At 43.4% G+C, this 25008-nt stretch overlaps 1 long non-coding RNA gene across 1 annotated transcript; it reads left to right on the top strand.

Moving 5' to 3' along the window:
* The first annotated feature begins 5718 nt into the window (after window positions 1-5718).
* LOC146352176 (uncharacterized) lies at window positions 5719-15509 on the top strand. The gene is made up of 3 exons (XR_014787343.1): window positions 5719-5901; window positions 11083-11179; window positions 14684-15509. It is a non-coding gene; the product is annotated as an uncharacterized LOC146352176 (long non-coding RNA).
* Window positions 15510-25008: the final 9499 nt, after the last annotated feature.

Genomic DNA, 25008 nt, shown 5'->3' with positions numbered 1-25008 from the left:
GCAAATTAGATTGCTACACAATTAATCAGAAAGTTAATTAATGAGCAAGTTACTAATTAGGACAATTTAAAACCGATGTTTATAGAGTCTTACCTTTAAAAAATAAAATACCAGCCAGCTAATTGGCCCATACCTTGGTTTCATAACTCATCACCAAGGTTATAATGCTACAGATGTTTTGTTTATTATGTAACACATGGCAATTATGTCAGTATTATATTGGGTGTGTCGTGAATCAATCTTGAACATTTTGTATTCCCTTTAAAGGCTTATATTTCTTAAAATGATAGAGGGAGGAGTCTAACTGGGGGAGTGGGTGAGGCGAGGCATTCTTTTTGGCCCTTCAGAGATCCGACAAAGCCTGAGGATTCTCCAGTAGTACTTCAAGATCTTATAATTCAAACAAGCAGCTAGGGTGTAAGCCATGTCCTATTGAAGTAAATGGCAAGACCCCCAATGATATTAATAAGGCTCTGGATTGCACCCACATATCCTGATCCTATTAATGTTTACTTCTACCTTAGTCCTGCTGAATTCAATGGGACTTCCAAGTAAGTATGTTTAGTAAGTTGTGCAAGTAAGTTGTGCAGCCCTGCAGTGAAATCCTATGTATGTTTACTCAGAAGTAAGTCCTTACTCCCAGGTAAGGGTAGGTATGATTGCAGTCTTGATGGCATTAATATATAAAATACATTCAATTTTATTAAAAGTTTGTTTTTAAAATATTGTTCCAACCATTATTTAGGATAAGATATTTGAATAAATAAAACAAAAGATACAGAACAGTAGAATCCCTTAACTGACAACTCTACACTTTAAAAACAAATAAACCCTTGACTAGCTAAAATAAATGCTACCTCGCCCACATAAATCGATATATCTAATACTCATAATGGAGTTTAGCTATAGCTCCTTAAAGCGAGGGATGGGAGATGGATACTATTATAAAATGCATAAAAATAGAGAATCAAGGGGGGATTTGGGGAAAAGGGGGTTCCCCCTTTCCCCTCCAAATTAAGAAACTATCCCGCTATTTAATGAGGGTGGGATGGGGGAAGAGACAGAACAGAAAAGCCTATTTCTTGTGAATATATCTTAAAAATGACTTTCCAATGGGAAAGTTCAGGCAAATTCAAGGAAGTCGGGGTTTGACATCGGTGTCAAATCTCCTTCAATAGAAAATGACCTTTATTGTTTTTAGTAGGACCAAACGAGCGCTCGGGCTGCCGCCGAGTTATTTCTACATTTACTACGTGGCGAGGCGCAGACATGACAGCCCCTATTGTCTGTTAGGTCCCCAAATACTGATTAATTCTGCACAGCGTAATGACGCAGGTGTGTATGCATCTTAAACTGTTTCACACTCTTGTCTGCTCCTCACCTTCTTCCACCAAGCCTCTTCCTTCCTCCTCTTAAATACAGAAGCCAAGAAATCACACGCACTTAAAAATATAGAGACCACAATACATTTACGCCAGAGTTCTCCCACTAAAGACAACGAAATAGTGACAGAGTAAGGAATCAACTTGATGTACCACTCAATCATGTTGCAAAACAAACATTTTAAAAGTCGTCCTTTCGATGTTAATTTTTTTTTAATAGATCCACGTTCTTTAATTAACTGGGTGTAACCGTTGGAAAGCTGAGATCCTAGGCCAGTTGTATGGGTGGGACGACTTACTTCCAAGGGTATTTGGACTATTTCATACTTGGGGATCAGCGTTCCATTCTGCGCTCATGATTCTGCCCCCCCCCCTTTCTCTAATTATTATATACCAGCAAATTCATTTTCATTCATTCTCCCTGCCATGTGTTTTCCACACACTTATTGACTAATTCTATAACTCACACACATAACAAAACACGCTTGCTCGTGTGTGTGTGTGTGTGGAATTTACAATGCAATCCTATATATGTCTATTCAAACCTAAGCCCCAGTGAGTGCAATCGGACACCCAGGTAAGTGGGCATAGGATTGCAACTTTAGAGGCTTATGCCTGAATTAACTCTCCTTGACCCAATAAGTCAACTGGAGATGGGGAGAGAAATCAGATCCTACTTCGAATTATTTTAAGAGCGTTTCTAGGCAGTGTAGGACACACATCAGAGTTAAACGTTTTTAAGAGAACCTCTCGGGGTAGGATGCTCTGGATGTCTAGTTCAAGCTGCTTTTTCCTTAGATGTTGCTTGGAGTGCCATAACACACCAAATTACTCTTGGCAATCTCATCTTCAACAGTGAGGAGTACATATAGGTAATTTTTAATGAAGAGGTTCCTGTACCACGTTATTAGCAATAAATCTACACTATTCTTTGTTGGTTAAAATCATTATCACCATCATCGCTATCATTACTGAACTCATTATTCTTGTGTTACCATCAGAGTAGATTTATGATAATACCCACCATCACGCCTGTGTTAAAGAAGGTGTAAAGGTTTGATTAATAGCTGCTTTCACGTTTTAATACTCGACATTTTCTCCCTTTAAAAAAATAAATAAGGACTAATAATTACAGGAAGTAATTGTTGCTATTCATGTAAAGTGTCTCATCAGGTACGTATGCGTTTTTCTTAAAATCACCAGGGGACACAATACGGGATCAACGTAAAGCAGAGCTTGGAAAATAATAAGGCTTTGTTCAGTAACAAGGGCAATTGAAAAAAGTACACTTGAAAGAAAGGGGAGGGGGGGAGATGTAGCATTTCCTCATAGAATGATACGAGGCTTTATGGGTACGCCTACCAACCGGGATCAACGGGGGAGGGGATCACTTTCCTACACGAAGCCCCCCACAAAAGAACCACGAGGGTATGCGAGTGTGTCAGGTTAGCAGAGAATTAAAGAGCTAGATTGCGGAATGGTTCAGGGACGAAGGTATTATTGGACTGTCTTCGTCACTTTGTCTTTGCACACATACACGATACACATAGAAACAGGTCTGGGTACTCTGGATAACCCGTCATCCATCCTCGCTGGCGTTGAATTACAGAGAGAGAGAGAGACTCTGGCGAAGAGCAGCAGCAGCAGCACACACTATCTGTCCCTTAAAGGTTACACGGCGCTCTGCTTCGCTTTGTCTTCCTCGTGCCCTTTCCTGGCAAAAATGGAGACATCACATCCTTGCCCAGCCCCGGCTCAGTATTTATGAAGGTTTTCTGACAAATAGGCAGCCTGGCCACGCATGGGTGGCTGCCTTCATTCCGCACTTGGCTTGTTTACATAGGACCAGCACCATTTCCACGGATTAAACAAATCACAGCGAGAAGGAGACATTTATAATCCGCCAACGAGGCCACAGGCAGTTAAAAAGGGTGTGTGTGTGTGTGGGGGGGGAGGTATGGCTGTAAGGAAGAAAAATAATGTCCATGGCCAGGGAGCTGACCTTCTCCTGAGAGGGTAACTCAGGGGTATGCCGAGATAAATACAAGTTATATATAATAGCGCACACACAAATACACATAACATATAAATATATACACGCAGTGCCATATACTGAATTATTGTATTATCACATTTACACATTTTTCCCATTTAAATGGACAGTAATGATAAACTACTGTGCAAACGCTGACTAACCAAGTCAATTTCAATGCACTATCTACACAACATGCATTATACAGTAAGTAGCAAATACTTAAATCATTATATATAGTTACATCAGATTATATTTAAACACACACCGGCTTGGCTGTATTTCAGTGCAAAATTAAATACCCAGAAGTCCCATTAAAATCAGTGAGGTTTGAGAATGTGTGTGCTGAATTGTGGCCACTACAAAGAATATTCTTATTGTTTATATATAATGAATTTTCCTTATTTGTTCTGTATATAGGTATTCATCACAGTATATGCCCATATGTCTGTTTTAACATAATGGTGTGTTAAATGCATAACAAGCATGGTGTATAATTAAGGTGAGTGTGTTTGTGCATAAATAGTTTAAGCACACTATCCTACCTAATATATAATAATACAAACTATCATACTATACTGCATATATTATATACAATATTCCCTGGATGGATCTATACATATAGACAGCTTCACATCTTTCATTATCAAAATGGCTTGCTCTATTTGAATTGGGAGTTATGACTAAGCAAAGGGCCTGCAAGACTGATTGTCAGGAAAAAAAAAATTCTGATTGGAAGTGTGGTGCTAAACAGAATTTCCTCTAATTCATTGGATGGTCTTAAAATGGGGGAAAGAACTAATGGAGTTCTCTTTCACTCCCTTCCTTGGAGACTAGCCAGAGGCTGAACCTGACACATCACTTATTAGGGCTGGCTTTTTCTAATCAAGTGTAGATAAAGGGGGTGAGATTTTAAAGGTGGGGTTTGTTTTGTCATGACGGTCATATCTAATTTTTATTAGATTCTGCGTTTAGAACTGGAGCCCATGGGACAGGGTCAATCTAGATAACGGAATTTGAAAGAATGACAGATGAGACTTCAAAGCCACCCCAAACAGCCTGATCCTAAACGCATCCCGTTATTTACTTATGTATTACATTTCTATCCCACTGCCCAATGTCAAACCCAATGAATTTCAACAGAATTTTCCCTCCAAGAAATGTGTGACAGGACTGCAGATTTAGCTGTAAAAATAGTAATCTGAGCAGGGTAGTTAACAATACAATCCTATACACTCTCAAGTCAGTGTGTAGAGGATTGTAGCCTAAGGGGTGGTGATGGAAATCGTAGTTATCAGCATCTGGGGGAGGCGCGGTTGTGGTTTCCCGGAGGCAGGCAGGAGAAGGTGCAGTTATGGCGTCAACACAATCCTGGCCGAACCACGTTCATTTCACAATGCGTTATTACCGTCATTCACCCGGAAGTATAAATGCAAGGAATCCTGAGGTGTTTCTCCATCGCCGCCCCAGGGAAACCGACCATGCTTATATTACGATTTCTCGCTGCCTCTCGCTGGACTAAGAATGACAGCGCTCAGGAAGGAGCCACGACTGGAAACGTCGCCCTTCCTCTTCTGTCAGCTATCAGGGCAGTCAGCGGCTGCTGTTGCTTGCTTTCCCTCCTCCTCCTTCTCCCGCTGCAGCTGGTGGATTTTTTTTATGACACATGTCAGCCACCCCGGGCCGCGGGAGCGGGAGGAGGAAGGAAATTCCCCACAAAATAGCAATGGTTTCGAAAAAAGGATCACAACAAAAATATTGAATAAATTCCCTTTTAATTTATTTGATCATTCCACATTACGGAGCTATGAATTGCTCAAATTTGATAACAAGTACTCAATTCAACTCATTATGTAAGTTAAATTAGACTCCGATAAAATTTCAGTGGCGCGCAGTGGTTCCTAAAATGAAATGTAATTTGTGCAAGAATTTGTTGTATCTGTCACAAATATTTCCAATTAGCGGCCGTAATTATTTGATAGTTTCTGCAATTATGGCTTAAACGGGTGAATTTGGGACTGTGGAGGACCCTAATTGGCCTAAATTTGATATTTTGCATATTTGCATAATGAGGAAATTGGTAGAAAATTGTGTTCATTCATTTGTGAAAAATCCTATGAATTTTATGAATTTGAAAGCTCTGTTTGTGCAGACTGTGACTTTGCTTGCTGATCCCTGAGGAGCTCGCGCTGAACGCCTGAACGGGCAGCGCGCCAACTTCTCCACAAGGAGGAGAACGCGGGGGGGAGGGGGAGAGAAGGGGAGGGGGGAGGGGGAGAGCCGCGGCCGCGCGCGCCAAACAACGGGGAAATTCTGCGCATGCGCCACCACTTCAACCTCTTTTCTGCAGGATTGCAAAGCGTCGGAGATGCAATACTCGCGCGCTCTGTGCCGCGTAGGGCGAGAAGAACGAGCGTGGAGATGAGCTGCTTTTGTAGCCTGTGGTTCTTTCCAACACACGTGCACACGCGTGCATGGATGCATACGGTGCGCGCGCGAGAAAGGCGCCCTGCCGCGAAAGGGTTGAGGGGGAGGCTGATGGAAAGTCGTGCACGCCTGTGTGTGAAGCGCAATGGCCAAATGCTTCTCCTTTGAGCAGGAGCGTCGGGGTGATCTATGGCGCTGTCAGTTTGCAACAGTTAAAAGAGAAGCCAAAGCTTCGGCTTTTAAGATGCTGGCCCAGCCACCCCATTCATCATTGCGTCGCGGTGTTTCTAACGTTCCCCGCGCTTGGCTGGGGGTTAACGTCTTAACCACTCCTTTGACGCGAGCCAGAGTTTGGATCAGACCCAATGCGCTGTGCTCCGCACAAGAGACCCTGTGGAAAGGAGGAACAAGAAAGCTCGGCGGAGAAAGAGGGCTCTTTCTTCCCAGGAAAATAAGGCAAAGGAACACCATCAAATATTTTATCTACATAGCCTTGGAGGGAGAAAAACTGGGTTTGTGTGTAGAGCTCAGCCAAGGTTCAAATCCCAAGTTTTGAGCCAAGTGTTTGGAAATTCAGAACGAGGGGCCTGGGATTGATCCATAATTACTTGGGGGGTCATTTTGACATATATGCACGCGCACCTAAAATACATGCATATAGCTTATCAAAAGTTTCTATTCTCTTTTCCTTACCTTGCTTCTAACATACACACCCCAACAACAAAATGGTGGTACTGCTGGTACTTTAGGTAGGGCTGCATGCAGTCCAGTTACAGGTTTTGAGCCACCAGTTGACCATGAATAGAAACAGCAAATAGTACCTCCCACTTACGGTCCATAGTACCAAAGGCTGGCCAAGTTATTTTGGCACCTCACGCAGAAAATCCAACAAGTGCCTCTCCCCCTCTTTGGCAGTAAAAATACAGTAATAATAATAAACAATTTGCAATGGAATTGCCTGATGCAGCTGCCTCGTTCTGTGTAATGGTAGCGCTGGCCCTGGGGAGATGGGGGAAACATCATACACAGTCTAGAGGTTGAAGATTCTGTTGGGGAGCCAAGGTAAATGGGGAGACAAAGACACTGGGAGAAGAAGCTAGAAGGAAAACCTCTCACAGGGCCTAAGTACAGGAGAGTTGTGTGTGCTGTTTGTGGGAAAGCAGACTTAGAACAATGTGAGGCTAGGATAGGGGGGTATGTATAAAAATAACTTAAACTCACATTACGAATCACTTACTTTGGAGTTGTTTGATTTGAATGAATGAACCTGCTCTGATGGTAGAAGGTTAAGGAATATGAGCTCAGTTTCACTAGTGTTTTTGTCATTTAGGATTTGTAGCCAGGCATTAAAAGAAAGCTGCAAGTCCTATCTTGGTGTTATTTTAAAAAGCCAACATTGTTTTGAATTCTGCATCCACAAATCTCCCCCCCCCCCATCCACATGGAACAAAGGAGTCTTCAAAAGTTGCAGATCCTGACATGGGAATATAGTATAACATTCCCCCAGAGAATTTTATGTACTTCATTTTATGTCCCTTGGGTAACTTTAGTGGGTTAGCACTTTCCATATTGCCATGGAGCTGTATAATATGTGAAGACATACCACACTCTAAATGCTTAAGTGCTTTGTCTTACAGTGCATTCCTGGTAAAGGTCAACATAAATTAATCTTCCATTGATGCAGCATTTGTTTTTGGCTTCTAAAGCGCTTTGTGGTGTGGCTGGAATAGAATCCCCATTAAAATGTAAACAATGAATGGACAGGTATATGGAGCTACCGCTGGCTGTTTGGCAGCATTTTCTTTTGTTTGTGTGAGATTGGGTGGTTCAGGGAGCTCTTAAGTTGAGATATGCTTCCAGTAAGCATTCTCCATTGTTCTTTGAACTCATTTTTCCATAACCACTAAGTCTTGTTCTCACACTACTTCTAGAAGATCCTGGTGTGCACATCTGTGGCTTAAGAGCTGCAAATAATATGTAACATGGAAAGGCCAGCACACACTTGGGTTTCCAGCAGAAAATGAGTGTTGTGGGGGGTGGGATCCTAATGTAAACTCCAGGGGTTGTGTATATTTTTTTGAAATAGACATGTGGGTTACACAGTTACCCAAATTATTTTTTCATCACAAAACAGAACTGGAAACGGTGGTAGGAAGTGTAGAGAGTAAGGCGACAATAATCAGTACCTTCACAGTAGCTCCCATTGGACTCAGTGGGATTTAAACATGGTTTGGATTGCAAGCATTGCAGTGCAATCCTAAGCACACATACTAGGAAGTAAGTCCCCATTTAAGACTTACTTCCAAATAAACATGCTTAGGATCAGACTGTTGTTGTTCAGTCGTTCAGTTGTGTCCGACTCTTCATGACCCCATGGACCATAGCACGCCAGGCCTTCCTGTCCTGCGCTCTCTCCCGGCGCGTGCTCAAGTCCATATTCATTGCATCAGTGATGCTATCTAGCCATCTCATCCTCTGCCGTCCCCTTCTCCTTTTGCCTTCAGTCTTTCCCAGCATCAGGGTCTTTTCCAGAGAGTTTTCTCTTCAACCTTAATAGAGTAGAGATCTACTCTAAGAGTAGAGATTACTCTTCCCTTTCTTAAAAGTCAGCTTACAGGGCCTGTAAGTGTTCGGTTAGTTAGCCCACAGAGCTGGTAAGGCCCAAATCCAGGTTGGCAGCAAAACACGTCTTACTTATTTAACTTGTTTAGATTGTTTCCATCCTGCCTTTCTATTAAAATAATCAAGACTTAGGACTGCTTCACGCATTAGTTATAATGTGCACTTGCTGTTGGACTGTGTTGAGTACGCACACAAACTGTATGCCGCATGAAGCTCATAAAGCCTTGCTCAAACATGTTAGGAAGTTGGGGCCTATCATGACTTTCCATTGTACATGAGATGGGGGTGGGGGGGAAAGACGTGTACCTCAATTCATATTGTTTTAGCAGGTATGCAACCAGTGGAGGCTGGTGGCTCCAATGTCAGTGGGGCATTGAATCCTCTCCAGGTTTCAGTCAGAACCAGTCTAAAGGAGCTATCCAAGGTGAGAAGTACAACACACACTCCCGCTCCCACTGACATTGGAGCCACCAGCCTCCACTGTATACAACACAGGTTTATAAATTGTAGCCTGTTTTTTAAAATACTGGCCAGAATTCAGAGAACTGTGAAACTAGTTCCACGGGCCTAAGGGGGCTTCAGATTTGTTTTTCTTGAACAGCAGCCTCCTACCATGCTGAACAACAAATCCTGTTTGAAACTGAAATTTTAAAAAGCTGTTTGTGATATGGTACGGGGGCCAACTGTTCAAAGGGAAGAGGAAACAAAGAATTCCATTATGCTTCATGAGCCTAAGAAGCTCTTTAGATGCCAGCTTCTCATATCATAGATTCACTGAGTTACCTATGGAGAGACAGCTGAAACGGTATCTCCATGGTGGTAAAATATTATAAACTAAATAATTGACAAGTTGGAGCCTTTTCATGGTATTTGCCAGGTGATGTGCACACCTCACTCTGCCAAATTATAAGGCTAGTTCTGAGCCTATGTAAAAAGACAGGGAAAACAAGATTAAGCACAGATGGAAAGAAATAACTTGCAGTAACTAACTTGAGTATAGAATGTGCCTGAGAGGTGGATCAATCCCAATTTTAGGGATTATCTGAACATACAGATCATCAAAGATATTGCAGAGTTTGGCATGGAAAATCCAAAACACCTTTCTATAGCTTTATTGTGAAATTAATGCACAACTGATGCAGTTATTACAATGGTGTGATGGAGTTCCAGGGGCTCCCATCTTGTCCTTCAGGCTGTTCAATATTATATTATTATTATTTCCAATATTTATATGCTGCTTCTCATTTGAAACAAATCCTAACATGGTTTACCAAAGAATAACAGCAAACTACACAAACACATACGTACGCGCAAAATAATATCAGACTGGTACAAAGATAGCTCGTGGTTGGGGAAAGCCAAAATAAACAGCTATGTTTTCAATAACTGCCTAAACATGCCAGTGTTGAGGCCCGATGTACCTCAGAGGGGAGATCATTCCACAGGGTGGGTGCACCTGCAAAGAAGGCCTGCCTCCATGTCACTGTGAATTGGGAATCTGTAGGGCACAGCACAGACAACAGGGCTTCTCCTGAAAACTGTAGTGGCCTGGGAGGTTGATATAGCAGGAGATGTTCCTTGGGGTAACATCTATATGAAACCACTAAGGTCATCTGGAGATTTGGAGTGTAGTGCCAGGAACGTACAGATGACATGCAAATCTGTTCCTCCTTTTCATCAGGTGATGGAAATGCTGAACCAGTGTCTGGGTTCAGTAATGGATGGGATGAGAGCCAATCTGGATAACATAGAAGTGGTGTTTGTGGGTGGTTCATCTGTCCATGCTGGTGGTGTTTGACCTGTTCTAGATGGAGTTGCAGCCTCCCTAAAGGAGCCAACCTGTAGCTTGGGGGTACACCCAGTCCCACCTTTGGTGTTGGAGGTGCAAGTGACCCCTTCTTTTGTGACACAGAGTGCCTTCCAGCAGCTTCAGCCAATGAGCTAACCACAACGCTTTCTGGACCAAGATAGCCTGGCTTTAGTTAACTATGGTCTGGTAACCTTCAAGTTAGACTACTATAATGCATTATGCATTGGGTTGCTGATCAAGACGTTTCCTAAACAATGGTTAAGAATATATCTGCAAATACTAACTGAGAACAGGTTTTGGGAACACATCTTCATTGTGCTTAAACAATTATGTTGGCTGCTGGTCTGCTTCTGGGCCCAATTCAAGATACTTGTGCTTGCTTTTAAAGGGCGTCATGGCTTGAGACTGGGGTACTTGAACAATAATCTATTGGCCTATTATTACTGCTGTTATGAATGGTCATTGTACTATTTTGCATACATTTAAGCTTGAATTGAATTGCCATAGACTGTACTTTCTACATTTCATTGTCACTTGACCCCGCTGTTTACATTTTTTTCTTTCTACACACATACCTGCCAACTGAAGATAATACTTCATGCTAAAGATAAAGTGGATTCTAGTCTGTGAAAGCTTATACCAGAATAAACTTGTTAGTCTTTGTATTTGCTAGTTGCTACAGAAACCGAATGCTTCCTATTATACTACTCCATTGTGAGTGATCATGTAGCCCTTTAGAATATGTAAAAAATATAACCTAACAACGCTAAACACACCATTACTTGATTTCTTTCTCTTTTCCTCTTAAGGTCAGTGCTATGTGCTCCCCATCGCTGGTGACTGAGAGTCATGAGGATGGTTATTATCTCAATGCAAGGCTACTCCTCTATCTATTACATGGGACAGGTATGTGCTATTAGCAGTGGATCTAGGCTAGCAGTACTTCAGTGCTAAAAAACAACAACAGGGTAGGTGGATGGGTTTTTGGTATCTGTAATGTAATCTGAAATGGTGAAAATCCATCTAGTTTAGTTTCTTTTTTGTTGTAGAAAATCCTTCTATTTTTCATTACATTTTTTGTTATTTTTCACTGCAACAGTACCTTCCTGTTTTCTCTTCCATATCTGGCACTCAGGAGATACATAGAACTTGGTAAAGGTGGTGGACACAATTCCAAGCAAGTTAAGCATGCTTAAATTCCATAGAAATCAATGAGACTGAAATTTATTTATTTATTTATTTCATTTCTATACCGCCCAATAGCCGAAGCTCTCTGGGCGGTTCACAAAAATTAAATCCAAGCAACACACAATAAAACAATTTAAAATATACAGAACATTAAAACCACAATATAACAATACAACCACAATAAAACCTAGCAGCAGTGCAGGAGTTTAAAATACAGATTTAAAACAGCAAAGATAAAAATTTAGAAAGCTAAAATGCTGAAATGCCTGGGAAAATAAAAACGTCTTCACCTGGCGCCGAAAGGAATACAATGTAGGCGCCAGGCGAACTAGGGAGCTCATTCCAGAGCCGGGGTGCCACAGCAGAAAAAGCCCTCCTCCTAGTAGCCACCCGCCTCACTTCCTTTGGCAGGGGCTCACGGAGAAGGGCCGCTGATGATGATCTTAAGGTCCGGGCAGGCACATATGGGAGGAGGCGATCCTTCAGGTAACCTGGCCCCAAGCCATTAAGGGCTTTGAATGTTAACACCAGCACTTTGAATCGGGCCTGGAAACGGACTGGCAGCCAGTGCAGCTGGAAAAGTACTGGCGTAATATGAGCTCACAGGCCAGTCCCTGTTAACAATCTTGCTGCCCTATTTTGGACCAGCTGAAGTTTCCGGACCATTTTCAAAGGCAGCCCCACGTATAACACATTGCAGTAATCCAGACGAGAAGTTATCAGAGCATGGATAACTTTAGCAAGGCTATCTCTGTCCAGATAAGGGCGTAGTTGGTATACCAGCCTAAGCTGATAAAAAGTGCTCCGTGCCACTGAGTTCACCTGTGCCTCAAGTGACAGTTCTGGATCCAAGAGCATCCCCAAACTACGAACCTGATCCTTTAGGGGGAGTGCAACCCCCTCCAGAACAGGTTGAATATCACCTAGCCGGGCAGACGAACCACCCACTAACAGTACCTCCGTCTTGTCTGGATTGAGTTTCAGTTTATTAGCCCTCATCCAGTCCATTACCGTGCCCAGGCACTGATTCAGAACAGTCACTGCCTCACCTGGTTTTGACGTAAAAGAGAGGTAGAGCTGGGTGTCATCTGCATATTGATGGCACCTCAGCCCACACCTCCGAATAACCTCCCCCAGCGGTTTCATGTAGATGTTAAACAGCATGGGGGATAAAATAGAGCCCTGTGGAACCCCATGGCACAATTGCCATGGCACAGAGCAGTAATCCCGCAGCACCACCTTCTGGAATCGGCCATCCAAGTAGGAGCGGAACCACTGTAGTGCAGTGCCTCCTACTCCCAACCCAGACAACCTATCCAGAAGGATACCATGGTCGATGGTATCGAAAGCCGCTGAGAGGTCCAGGAGAATCAACAGGGTCGCACTCCCCCTGTCCCTCTCCCGGCAGAGGTCATCCCACAGGGCGACCAACTTCCTCCCCATTACACCCAGCCATTTTAATCCAGTGACAAGTGGTTGTGCTGCAATCCTATATTCAGTGACATGGAAAGAAGCCCCAGTGAACTCAGTGGGGTTTCTAAGTAGATTTTTAAAATCTGGTACATTTCTTCCATTATGAAACTTAAGGTGGCATACATGGAGTTATGAGGTGGTCTTCCATCCGGACACTCACAGATCTGCTTCGCTTCAGCAAGGTGGCTTTATCATGTGCCCTCAAACCAGGATTGCATTCTCAGAGTTCCTTCTTGTGCACACTTACTTGAGAATGAACTTCAGCAGTGACACATTTTTAGTAAACATGCATAGAATGAGGATGTTACTCCCTTAAAGATTTAACAGTATGCTTTAGTTTGAGTATTATGGTCAAATTAAGCTTCTGCTGGATTATCCCCAATATCTTTTATGGACCAGTGCTAATATTTTAAAATGTTATGTAAGATTTACATCACATTGAGGTTCTTCCATCACCTATGAGATTTGACAGCTTGCAGAATGTCTTATATAACTAGATTTGGTTCATAAAACATATATTTACCTAGTCTGTATCAAAATATACTGATATTTTGGAGAGAGGTCTGCAATAATCATGATTATTAAATTAATGAACTTAATGAAAGTGGCTATAGATACCATTTTACTTGTTTGGGTGGGCCCTACTGAAGATAAAGAGAGAGGGAGGAAGAAAGTTATATTAGGATCACAGGTGTGTTGATATTCTGAATTCCATTGAAATCAATAAGGGCGCTCTGAAAACTCTAGTTGACAGTCTCAAGAGCTTAGAAATGGAACTGCTATTTATGTTAGTTGACTTGCTATATGTTCATATGTTTATTATTGTCTGCTACTTATTATTTATAGTACTTCCAACTTGCATAGTGCTCTGCCATCTATTTTGTATTTCTTCTCACTGCAATGATACTTGGAGAAAGGTCACTGTTATTCGCATTTTACAAATGGGGCCTGAAGCTGAGAGTAACTTGCTCCAGACCATACTAATCCAAGGCAGAGGCAGATGATATCCCAGATCCAAGGTCAGCCTTAGCACATGGTGTGTTCTGACCTAGTCCTACAGCAAGAAGGGATGAGGGATCCAAGTGTGACATTTTACACACTGAGCCACACAGACCTTACATGTGATAACACAGAAGCAACCAAAGTTCTACTTTTCTTCACTGAAGATTTTGGCTTCAAATGGTTGGGACACATGATCAATTTACTTAAATTAACTATCTGACTAGGGTTTCCCCTAGAGTCTTCTGGGAATGGACTTCACCTGCTTTCATTATCTATCTCTAAACATTCTCTTTGCTGTGGGGAAATCAATGGGGACTGTTTGTCATTATGTTTGGGGAAAAATCAAGCCACTTACATGGGAACCTGGATTTAGAAGCCTGGATTTAGAAGCCTGGATTTAGAAGCCTGGATTTAGAAGCCTGGATTTAGAAGCCTATCTGCAGGCTCTTGTCTCTGGAAGTGTTGGCTCTGATTTCTCTCCTGATTTGTCAAAATAAGAATGAAAATATTCTCAGTTTCAGCTAGAAAACCATCACTCAGTTGGCTCAGCTTGGTTTCCCCCCTCTAGTTTCTTCTGCAGCCCATCTGCTTAAATGTGAAGCCAAAATGTTTTAGAATTATGTTTTCATAGGGAATTCCCTGTTAATTAGTTATCTCTCTCTGCCATGTGTAGCACACTGATGATATCAGCTATTTTAAGTCCATAAAATGCAATCAGCTATTTAAAAAGTTTTCTCTCTCTCCTAGGACTCATTTATTTTCTCTGTTATAAACATGCTGCACTTGAGCCTTGGTGTGTTGATCATTTGAGCTGCCAGATCTGTCTGCAACATGGAGGTCAATATCTATAACACTGCTGACACAAGAGTGACATTGCTCTGCTGTAGCAGGCAGTAAGCACAATCCTTGATGTAGCAAAACTTGGGCTGTTTTCACAAGTGATGCTTAGTGTTGTTTTGTATTTTAATTTCCAACCCCTTTGATTCAAATATGATACATTGCCAAATGTACATTTGATTAGAAATGGCTCCCTTCCAATATCTATGTCTGTACTGACAACATTTATAACAGTACACAGAGAGTGAGAGACAGGCTCAAAGATGTTTGTTGTGAATGTGAAATTATCACCTAATGTGGGGGTCATAGGAATGGGGTGCTTTGAATCACCTCTACTTCCAAAACGTGGTTGGTGCTTCACCCTTGTGGTGTGAAGGCTGGTAACAGTGACCATCTATTTGGCAGTGTATGTATGATGAACATGTGCATGCAAGGTTTCCTTTCCTACTTTGTAGCCTCCTTTTGAATATAAGAACATAAGGAGAACTCTGATGGATCAGAGTGATCCATCTAATCCAGCATCCTGTTTCCAACAATGGACAGCTAGCTACTTCTGAAAGTTCAAAAGCAGGACATGAAGGCAATAGCTTTCCCTGTTTGTTTGTTTGTTTGTTTACTAAAATATATCTATACTACTGAGTATATTAAAATCCATAAGCGGTTCATATTAAAAATGCAGCACAACAGTATAACAGCCAATGATAAAACAGTAAGCAATTAAAACGTTTAAAACATTCAAAAGCATTACAAAACTATAAGAATAACTACGGGGTAGTAACAGAGTCCCTCACAGGTCTGGGAAAGCCTGTGTGAATAGACTTGTTTTCAAGAGGTGTTTAAAACTTGCCACCGTTTCTGCCTCTAGAACCACACATGGGAGAGCATTCCAAAGGTTGGGTGCCAGCAATGGGAAGGCCTGCCTACGCGTTACCTAGCGACATTCTGTTGGCTGCTGAACATCCAGTAAGTTGTCCTCAGAAGATCTTGGGTTGACTGGGTCAGATGATGGGTCATTAGAGAAGATGGTCAGCTAGGTATCCTAGTCCCAAACATTTTAGGGCTTTATATGTCAGCAGCAACCTTGAACATGGCTTGGTAGCTAATAGGCAGCTTGTAAGTTCTTATAATAGAGCTGTAATATGTATATAGCTAAGTGCTACACTGAACATCCTGGCTGCTGCATCCAGGCACCAGTTCAGAACATGCATGGCACTCCTGATTCAGATGTTTCAGAGAAATAGAGCTTGCCCCAAATCTCCTAATGACCACTACCAAAAGCTTCATATAAATGTTAAACAACAGCGAGGACAGAATTGTGCCTGTGGCACCCCACAGTTCAGCTGCCAGGGAGCTGCTGCACAAACACCCAATGGTGTTCCCTGCAGCTGGCCCCATAATTAAGAGCCGAATCTCTAAAATGGTGCCCCCAACTCATGGAGTCGGTTCAGAAGGATACCATGGTTAACGGTATCAAAAGCTGCTGAAGATGCAATCTTGTGGCCGCTAGACAGTGGCTAGAGGGCCATAGGATTGGTCGGTTTCTGGGAATTGACCTTGGAGCCTGCACTCCGAGGTCAGTTCCCGGAGAACTGCCTCCGTGCCCCCTCCCCCGCCGCCTCGTAGGTGGCGCAGATCATTCCCGGGCTCCGGGCTTGTAAGAGCAGCGCAGAGCGGGGCAAAGGGGGGCGTTCCCAGGGGTGGGGACTGCAGAAGTGCTGGTACAACTCTTCCTATGCGTCGTCCGGCCTCCCCGTCACGTGCTACAACATCCCACGGCTAGACAGCCGAAATCAGCTATCTGGCCATGAACTCAGGGCAGCTGGAACATGGAGGAGAGGATCCCCTCTGCGCTTCTCCCGCCGTGCATTGGATAGGCAGTCACCTCCAAATTTGGAGGTGGCCACCCATCCTGATAGGATTGCTCCCTAAGAGATCAATAAGAATCAATGGAATCACACTCCCCCATTCCTCTCCCGAAGAAGGTCTTCCATCAGGACAACCAAGGCTGATTCCATCCCAAAACCAGACCTGAACCCAGACTGGAATGGATCAAATAATCAATTTCATCCAAGAGTACCTGCAGCTGAGAGGCCACCAGTCTCAAACACCTTACCCCAAAAGGGGATATTTGTGACTGGGCAATAGTTAGTATAGATCTCTGGGTTGAGGGAAAGTTTTTTCAGGAGCGTTCCTTCAAGGCAGTGGGGACCACACCATCATGCAAAGATGCATTCACCACTCCCCTGATCCAGCCTGTCAGTCCCGCACCACTAGCTTGAAGAAGCCATGATGGGCAAGGGTTGAGACTTGAGAGAACGTGTGGGTTGCACAGATGCAAACATCTTGTCCACCTCGGGATTCTAAAATTGAAACTGATCCCATAACACAGGACAAGACAATGCACTGGACCCCTCAACAGATACTGCATTAATTGTGGCATTCAAGTCAGCATGAAGGTGAGCAGTTTTATTCTCAAAATGTTTGTAAACTCATCACAATGGGCCTCTGATGGCTCCAGCACTAGATTCACTGGGGTAGATGAAGGAAAACCCTAAACCACTTGGATGAGCTCAGCTGAACGGTTATACAGAAATGCAGTGGAGGCAGCAAAGTAAACCTTTGCCGCCTTCACCGCCATGCAGTAGGTGTGATTATACGCTCTTGTGTGTGTTTGGTCACCTTCGTGATGATCAACACACCTTCACCTTTTTATGCCACTTGCTCTCAAGATGTCTTCTGGCCTGTTTCATTGTCTGAAGCTCCTCAGTAAACCAAGCCATTCAAATGCCACAGAGCTGAAGAGGGTGCTCAGGAGTGACTGTGTCAGTGGCCTGTCACGCCTCGTAATTCCATAGTGTGACAACAGCCTTAGCGGAATCACCGGCTCTGGCTGCTGGAAAATCCCCCAAAGCATTCAGGAATCCCTCAGATTCTATAAGTGTCCGGAGGCCAAAGATCGTACTTTGTTCTCACTATCTGGTATTCAGCAGTATACTACCTCGGAACATGGGCTTCTATTTCGCACAGGCACTGCAAATTTGTTCCCAAGCCTAATTCAGGGTGCTAGTTTTACCATATTAAGTCCTGCATGGCTTTGGACCTCAGTACCTTAAAAAAAGCTTCCCATCTGTACTCCCTCATGCCCTAAGATCATAAGCAGAGGCTTTTCTCTGAGAGCCCCCTCAATACAAAGAGTGACCATTAAGGAGAGCACCCACCCACCCCTTTGTCAAATGCTCTCCCAAGAAAGGCTCGCCTGGCACCCACTCTAATGTCTTTCCATTGCCAGGCTGAGACATTCTCCCAGGCTTATTAAACATCATGTTAACGTCATTTTATCCTCCATCTCTGCTGATGATGGTTACTGGCAGTTTTTTGTTGTTAGCTTATTTATGTGATTAACTTTTTTGATGCTGGCATTTTATTGTTAATTGCTGAATTTTTGTTTAGATTTGGGGTTTTGTTTTCATATGTCACTTAGAGCACAATCCTATGGCTGCTAATCAGCGGCTAGATGGCCATAGGATAGGTTGGTTCCCGGGAACCGACCTCAGTGCCTGCGCTCCGAGGTCGGTTCCCGGAGAACCAACCCCCATCCCCTCCCACGCCGCCTCATAGGCAGCAGCGAAAACAGGGCATTCCCGGGGGCAGGGCAGTCAGAAATCCAGTACAACACATCCTATGTGTTGTCTGACCGCTGCTTCCCATGCTCCGAGGTCCTGTGACTAGACAGCCGAAATCGGCTGTCTAGCTGCAAAAGCAGGGCTGTGGGGAGGAGGGAGGAGATCCGCTCCTCACCACTCCTCCTGCCCTGCACTGGATAGGCGGTTGCCCCTGGTGTCGGAGGCAACCATCAATCTTGATAGGATTGCTCCCTGAGAAAATGTATTTTATAAAGCGACCAACAGATAAATAAAATATTTACAGAAATGCAATGCAGAGAAAATTACATACATAAAAGGTTATTTCGTGCATGGGTTGCCATTTCAGGATTGGAACATTTGTCTCTTGTTTTACCATCAGTGGATAAGAGTGAACAATCCTTTGTCTGAAGAAGAAATTAATGTGCCAGTTCTACAACCTTTCTTCACAAGTAGTTCTTATTCATGCAAGCTAGAACAGTAACTTCTTGTTCTTGTTGTTACACCATCAGTATGCATGGCATTTGACAAAGCACAAGAGGACAGGTCCCTGCCCTGAAGAACTTACAGTTGAAAATATTCATGTGACTAGGAACTGGTCATGTGAGCTGAAGTTGGAGTTAAGTTCCTCATAAGAATTACATACGAAGAAAAGGATATGATTATTAAATCAGGGAATGAACTCACATCACCATTATTAGAAAGTAGAAAGGTTTATTTCTGAACAAAAGATTACCAACATTAATATTGCAAACAGTGGTAAGTTACTGTAGTGGAAAGGGAAACATATATTAAACTTTGTAATTTGAATTGGATGCATTGTGTGGGCCTGCAGCTGAAGGGCGGAATCTGTGAAAAGCCCCCCCCCCCCCCCGCTTGCATGAGCAGCGGTACAAGAGTGGAAGGGATCTACTGGATCCAAACAATGGCTTCTAAAAAGTAAACACTGGAGCTGCTGCTACAGTCAGGGTGGTCCTAATGGTTGTAGCAGTCCAGATTCTCTAGCATCCATATCCCTATTGCGCACCAGATTGAAAACACAAGTTTGTTTTAGGTCTACATCATGTCACACATTTTAGTTGTATGCCTTAAAAATGTATTACTGTAAAAGTGGTCCTGAGTTTCATGGAATCGTAACCTCCCAAGTGTAAACCAATACACTTTCTATTGCACCTTGCCTATTTCCTTGGCACAGTTGTATTTGCTTATCTTGAGGGATCATATGTAAGGCACTAGATTGAAATTATAGTTTAAAACAATATTTAGGTGATGGGCTGGGAAGATAATTTGCCTCAGAAGTGAATGTGAGCAGGAACAAGATTATGCCAGGAACATCACATTTTATTTTTTCTCAAGACTGTATAAGGTAACTGGCACCCACAAAGGAATATTATGACGATTTGAACTAATCAATCCTGATTCTATTTTCTCTTTCTGTTGGTAAAACATTTTCTTTTTTTACACTTCCAAATAAAAATAAATATCACCAGTAGGGGGAATAGATGTATAAAAAAACAAACTCAAAAATATTTTTATGATATGAAAATTATTTGAATGGCATTAAGCAGTACATCTAAAATTCCTGGAGCATAATGGGTTTACCACATATTTTCATATGAAGAAAATGTCAAGTGAGAGTGTGTGTCTGAATTTAGATTTCTAAAAGCACTTGTAGCAGTAATTTACCCTTTCTGCACCATAATGCAATATATGGCTTTTATACAGAGCTTGGGTTATTGTGACACTTTCCTAGCTTTCCATTTCTGCTAATAATGAAACAGAGAAAATAATAATGAGGGAAGAATGAAACCATCATGATTCTGCCATGGTGGTTGTACGTTTGCTCTGCAGTACGTAAAAGAACTGAGAACTGGTTCTAGACCTTCATTATATATTTGGGATTTACAATACATGGATAGTTGGAATGTGCGATCCCCGTCTGTGGCATTTCAGCGGTGCCTGCTTCAGGTTTGTGAAGGCCCTTGGGCAAGACACCCTCAGTGGACCCCCTCCTTCAGCGACTCGACCTTCTCACCACCATTGTCACTAGCTGCTGCTTTTCCTCCTCTTTTACCTCATCATTGCTACCACATGCTTGCTTGCCAAGCAGAACGCCAGTGAGCAAGAAAGCAGTGGAATCTAGTGCTCCTCCACTATTGTCTGGGCCGGTGAGAGAGGCAGGTGAACAAGCAGGTTGTAAGGGTGAAGAGGAGGCATAGATCCACCAGGCTGTTGTCAGTGAGACTTGTGCGGGGTGTGGGCCCTCGGCTGATACCCAATAATGCCAGCCCTTGGTGCCAGCCCTGCATCTTGGTATATGGAGCAGCAGCTTCTCAGCATTTAATTTGAGGGAGGGTTCCCCATGAGAACATACTTTTTTAAATTTAAAGATTTCAAAGATTTTAATAAGAGAGTAACATCCCTCAGCACCCAACTGAACTGTACCTTCACAGGCCCCCTCAATATTCTTATTCATTTCACCTATCCTCCAATCTGCCCAACAAAAGCGGCAGAAGAGAAGAGGGAAGGGAGAAGTAATAGGATGGCTTCATACAGTTTAGGTAAGGAATCTGGAAATAGTCTGGTTTCTCCCACCTGTGTGGTGGAGGATCAACTTCTTGTCTATTAATGCAGCTCTCAGGTACTGTGCTTGTGTTGTCAGCATCGACACCACAAGCTTATATCCCAGTAGTTATGTGCTAAAAATGCCAGGACTCCATCCTTGAACATGTGAAATATAAGGAATGGTGCCTCTGAGAATGTGCAGAGTGGAGTTCTCTCACCACTGACGCAGAGTTGCTATAGCCAACCTGTAGACATCTGGGATTGATGGTAGTATTTTTAGGTTGGATGATGTGGTTTCCAGGCAGACTTGACATAGCTCTTTTTAGAAACTAATCAAAGCAGCTTCCACAGACTGATCCCTGCAAGGTGCAAAAAGCACTATAGTGAGCAGGAAACCTTGCACGCTCAGAGCCTAATTACACTGTACAAATAAATGGATGTCTTTGATGGATGATTTTCTGCAAAAGCACCTTTGAGAGGTATGTTTTGGAGTTGAGAAGTAGCAGGGAAAAGGGAGTGTAATCTTTTCCCCCGCCCTCTGCTCAAGTCACCCTTTCAGCTGCTTTTCTCTTCCCCTCCCTATTCCAATGCATGTTTGTCCTCACAATATGTGTGTGGAACCCATGGGAGGGTGGGACTTGGAGCATCAAAGCAGTGGGCTGGAAAACAGTTAAGTGCCCTCTTCTCTCCCTGCCCCCTGCCTTTCTCTGCGCCAAATCACATTTTCACCTGAAGCTGCTTGTACTTTGTAAAAGAGGCTGTTGGGGCATTGTTGCACGTATTTGTGAGTAACATGTAGTTAGGCTTTCAGAGGTTCAACTACATGGAGCAACAAATCTTGATGCACATCCCAGGATGGTTTACAGAGTAATATAGTGAAGGTCAGACAAAACATTTTAAGTTTTAAAGAAATGGTTCCCATGCACTTCAGTTTTATATAGATATGACAGAAGTAGCATTGAGATGGGCAAACTTAGTTACAAGTTCAAGGAAACAACAAAGAGTTTTGAAATAAGATGGAGGCCAAAGGAAGGCTTCCCCAGTTATATAGGCTGAAGCTGAAAAGTCTCTCCTCAGCAATGGGGCAGCCGGACTCAGTGGCCTAAATCCAACATAACACTGGGAGAGGAAATGTCTGTGCTAGCAGAGCTCTGCTATGTTTTCCTATTGTGCAAGTGCTAGCAGACCATTCTGTAAACCTGACATCTGCAAGCGGCTGCGCAACCAAAAGTTTAGTTGGATTCTTCCTTTGACCACAGTTCAAAACTTGGTTTCCAGAGCAGAACTTCATTTGCACTAGCAGGGGATGACACCGTTGGATACAACAGAAAGTGCAAGAAAAGGCAGAAGAGGATGGTTGTAGCCTAGGAGAATATGATGGGCAGAGCCATTAAGAGATACTTAGATCTGAGTTGTGCATTAATTTCATTGTTTGCTATGGGACTGGTATCCTAATTCTAAATTGTTGATCTCACATGTCTGCTTGCGGTGTGGGAGCGACAATATGGCTGAAATGACTTATGACTAGGGGTGGACGAAAGTCCCTTACCTGTCGTCGAAGGACGTTCGCGGTGGGGGGGAGGTGCTTCGCTGCTCCCCCCGCGAAGTTCAGGCCGGGGGGGGGGAGGCTTCCCGCCTCGCCCCGGCCGAAATTCAGGCTGGGGACATTGTGCTAGAGCAGCAGTCACTTAGGCCTGTGATTCTCACGCTATGATCCGGGTGGGCTGAATAATGCCCCCCCCCCCGAGGAGTCTTACTGATCCACCTTGGATTGGGGAGGGGGGCACTGCACCCTCTTTGCCCCACCATTCCAATGTTATTTGGCAAGAAGGAAGCTCAGAAAAGGCCTGACTGGTGCTTTCTTATGATATGTCTCTGTTCATGGCTTTAGGAGGTGGTCAGATAAATCCTGTTCTGTTCCTGTTCTAATGCCAGTGTTGGGGCTAGGACTGCCTTGAAACACCCCCTCCAAATCGTCCATCCTGGGAAATGAATTGGGGGCAATACAAAGCAGAGACAAAACATAAACAAGCATACAATAAAAATAATTACAAAATAACATTTAAAAACACATTAAAATAATAATAATATGTAGTGGTGGTGGTGGTAGTAATAGTAGTAGTATTTTAAAAAGCTCCTGTTCCAAGTCACTCCTATAGACTGAGGTAGGCCAACCAAATATCAGAATGCTTACTGAGACAAAGCTGTCACTGGTAGCATATTCTCTCAAAAGAGGCCAATGTTATGAGGTCTTCATACCACTGAGGAGGATACTTTGTCCTCCTATTTCTGTAGTATGAGCCTCCTGGCCACCATGAGAGCTCATATAGTTCAGTACTGGTGGTTGAGGGATAGCTTCCAGACTGCGGGAGTATAGTTAACCAATTCATGAACGTCTTTGAACAATAATGAAGTATCCAGAAAAAAGCTGATGCGCCTAATCCTCAAACCATTCCATAATGGTTGGTTGGTTTATTTATTTATTTCATTTATTAGCCGCCCATCTGGCCAGCTATCCGGCCATTCCAGGTGGTGTACAATACAAATAACAACACAAAATACAACAAATTTACATAATCAACTGAACAAAACAACATTGCTCTAAAAAAAACCCTAATCCACCACAAATGCCCGCCTGAACAGCCAGGTTTTCAAAGCCCAGCGGAAGCTCATCGAAGAGGGGGCATGGCGGAGGTTACTGTGGAGGGAATTCTACAGAGTGGGGGCCACCACAGAAAAGGCCCTCTCCCTAGTCCTCACCAGCCTACAGTAGCTGTCCTGGCTGATGGGACAGACAGACAACGCTTTCCGAGGCTGATCTCGGTAAGCGGCATCCCTGGTGTTGTTGGAGGCAGTCCTTAAGATAGACTAGGCTGGAACCATAAAGAGTTTTAAAGGTCAATGCCAACACCTTGAATTGGGCCCGGAAAACAACTGGTAACCAGTGCAGCTCCTTCAGCAGTGGAGTGATATGGTCTTGCCGACGGCTGCCTTTAATCAGGCCAGATTGAATCAGCTGCAACTTCTGAACATCTTCAAGGACAACCCCACATAGAGCACATTACAGTAGTCTAGGCGAGAGGAGACCAGGGCATGAACTACTGTTGGGAGCAGATGGTTAGGGAGTTAGGCTCCTCAACTATTCAGGAGGGTGGGGGGACACTTACCTTGCATGTGATGGGAGAAGATATTTTTTAGAACAAAAATCTTGTTAACAGCCTGTTGCAGAGCTCTAGTTGCCCTATTTCCTCCCCCCACCCCCAAATGCTTCTCTCTGGTGATCATCGTGCAGACCCACAACAGGGTGTTAACTAGAACTTTGGTTTTAAAAGAATTTTAAAAGAGAGAGATGCCTCAATCACTGTGGCTGCAGCCACCACCATGGGAAGCAAGTCCTTTCTCCTGAACTGTCACAAAATAGTTCCGGGGTCACCCTCTGTAAAACCATGAACCCCCCCCCCCCAATTTCTGGAGTGGTGGTGTCCTGTGGAGGCTGGTGGCCCTGGCGGGGCTGTGCATCCATTCTGGGTTTCAGTCTGAGCCAGTCAGAATTCTAAAGGAGTGATTCAAGGTGCTGAACCTATTTTGGAGATAGGGTTCAGCACCTTGGATAGCTTCTTTAAAGGTCTGGCTAGTTCTGACTGAAACCCAAAATGGATTCACAGCCCCACCAAAATCAGAGCCACCAGCCTCCACTGGTGGTGTCTTAAATAATCGCCCTGAGTTTGGACAGAACAGTTTTAATCAAGTGTGGTATAGCCCTAGCTGGGATTACTATCCATCCATATCTACAGATCCTGGCGTGCCACAGCAGGCTGAATGCACACAGCTGCCTGTCTCTGCTTGTGCATGCTCACCTGTAGAGCCTTAGGTTGGGGGCCCCAGAAGGTAAAATAAGTTTAGAAGGTAAAAAGGTTTGAGAAACACTGAATTATAATGTTCCTGAAATTGGAGGCTATGGAACTTCTGGCCTGCCTATGGCATCACAAGTTGCTGGTTATTTTATTACTATTTTTACTTTCCTGGCTT

Source organism: Heloderma suspectum, chromosome 2 (genome assembly GCF_057233095.1).
Source record: "Heloderma suspectum isolate Gila_16-S chromosome 2, 16-S_ref, whole genome shotgun sequence".
NCBI lineage: Eukaryota > Metazoa > Chordata > Lepidosauria > Squamata > Helodermatidae > Heloderma > Heloderma suspectum.
The sequence above is the reverse complement of the archived record's forward strand: the minus strand, read 5'-3'. Positions and strand labels throughout refer to the sequence as shown.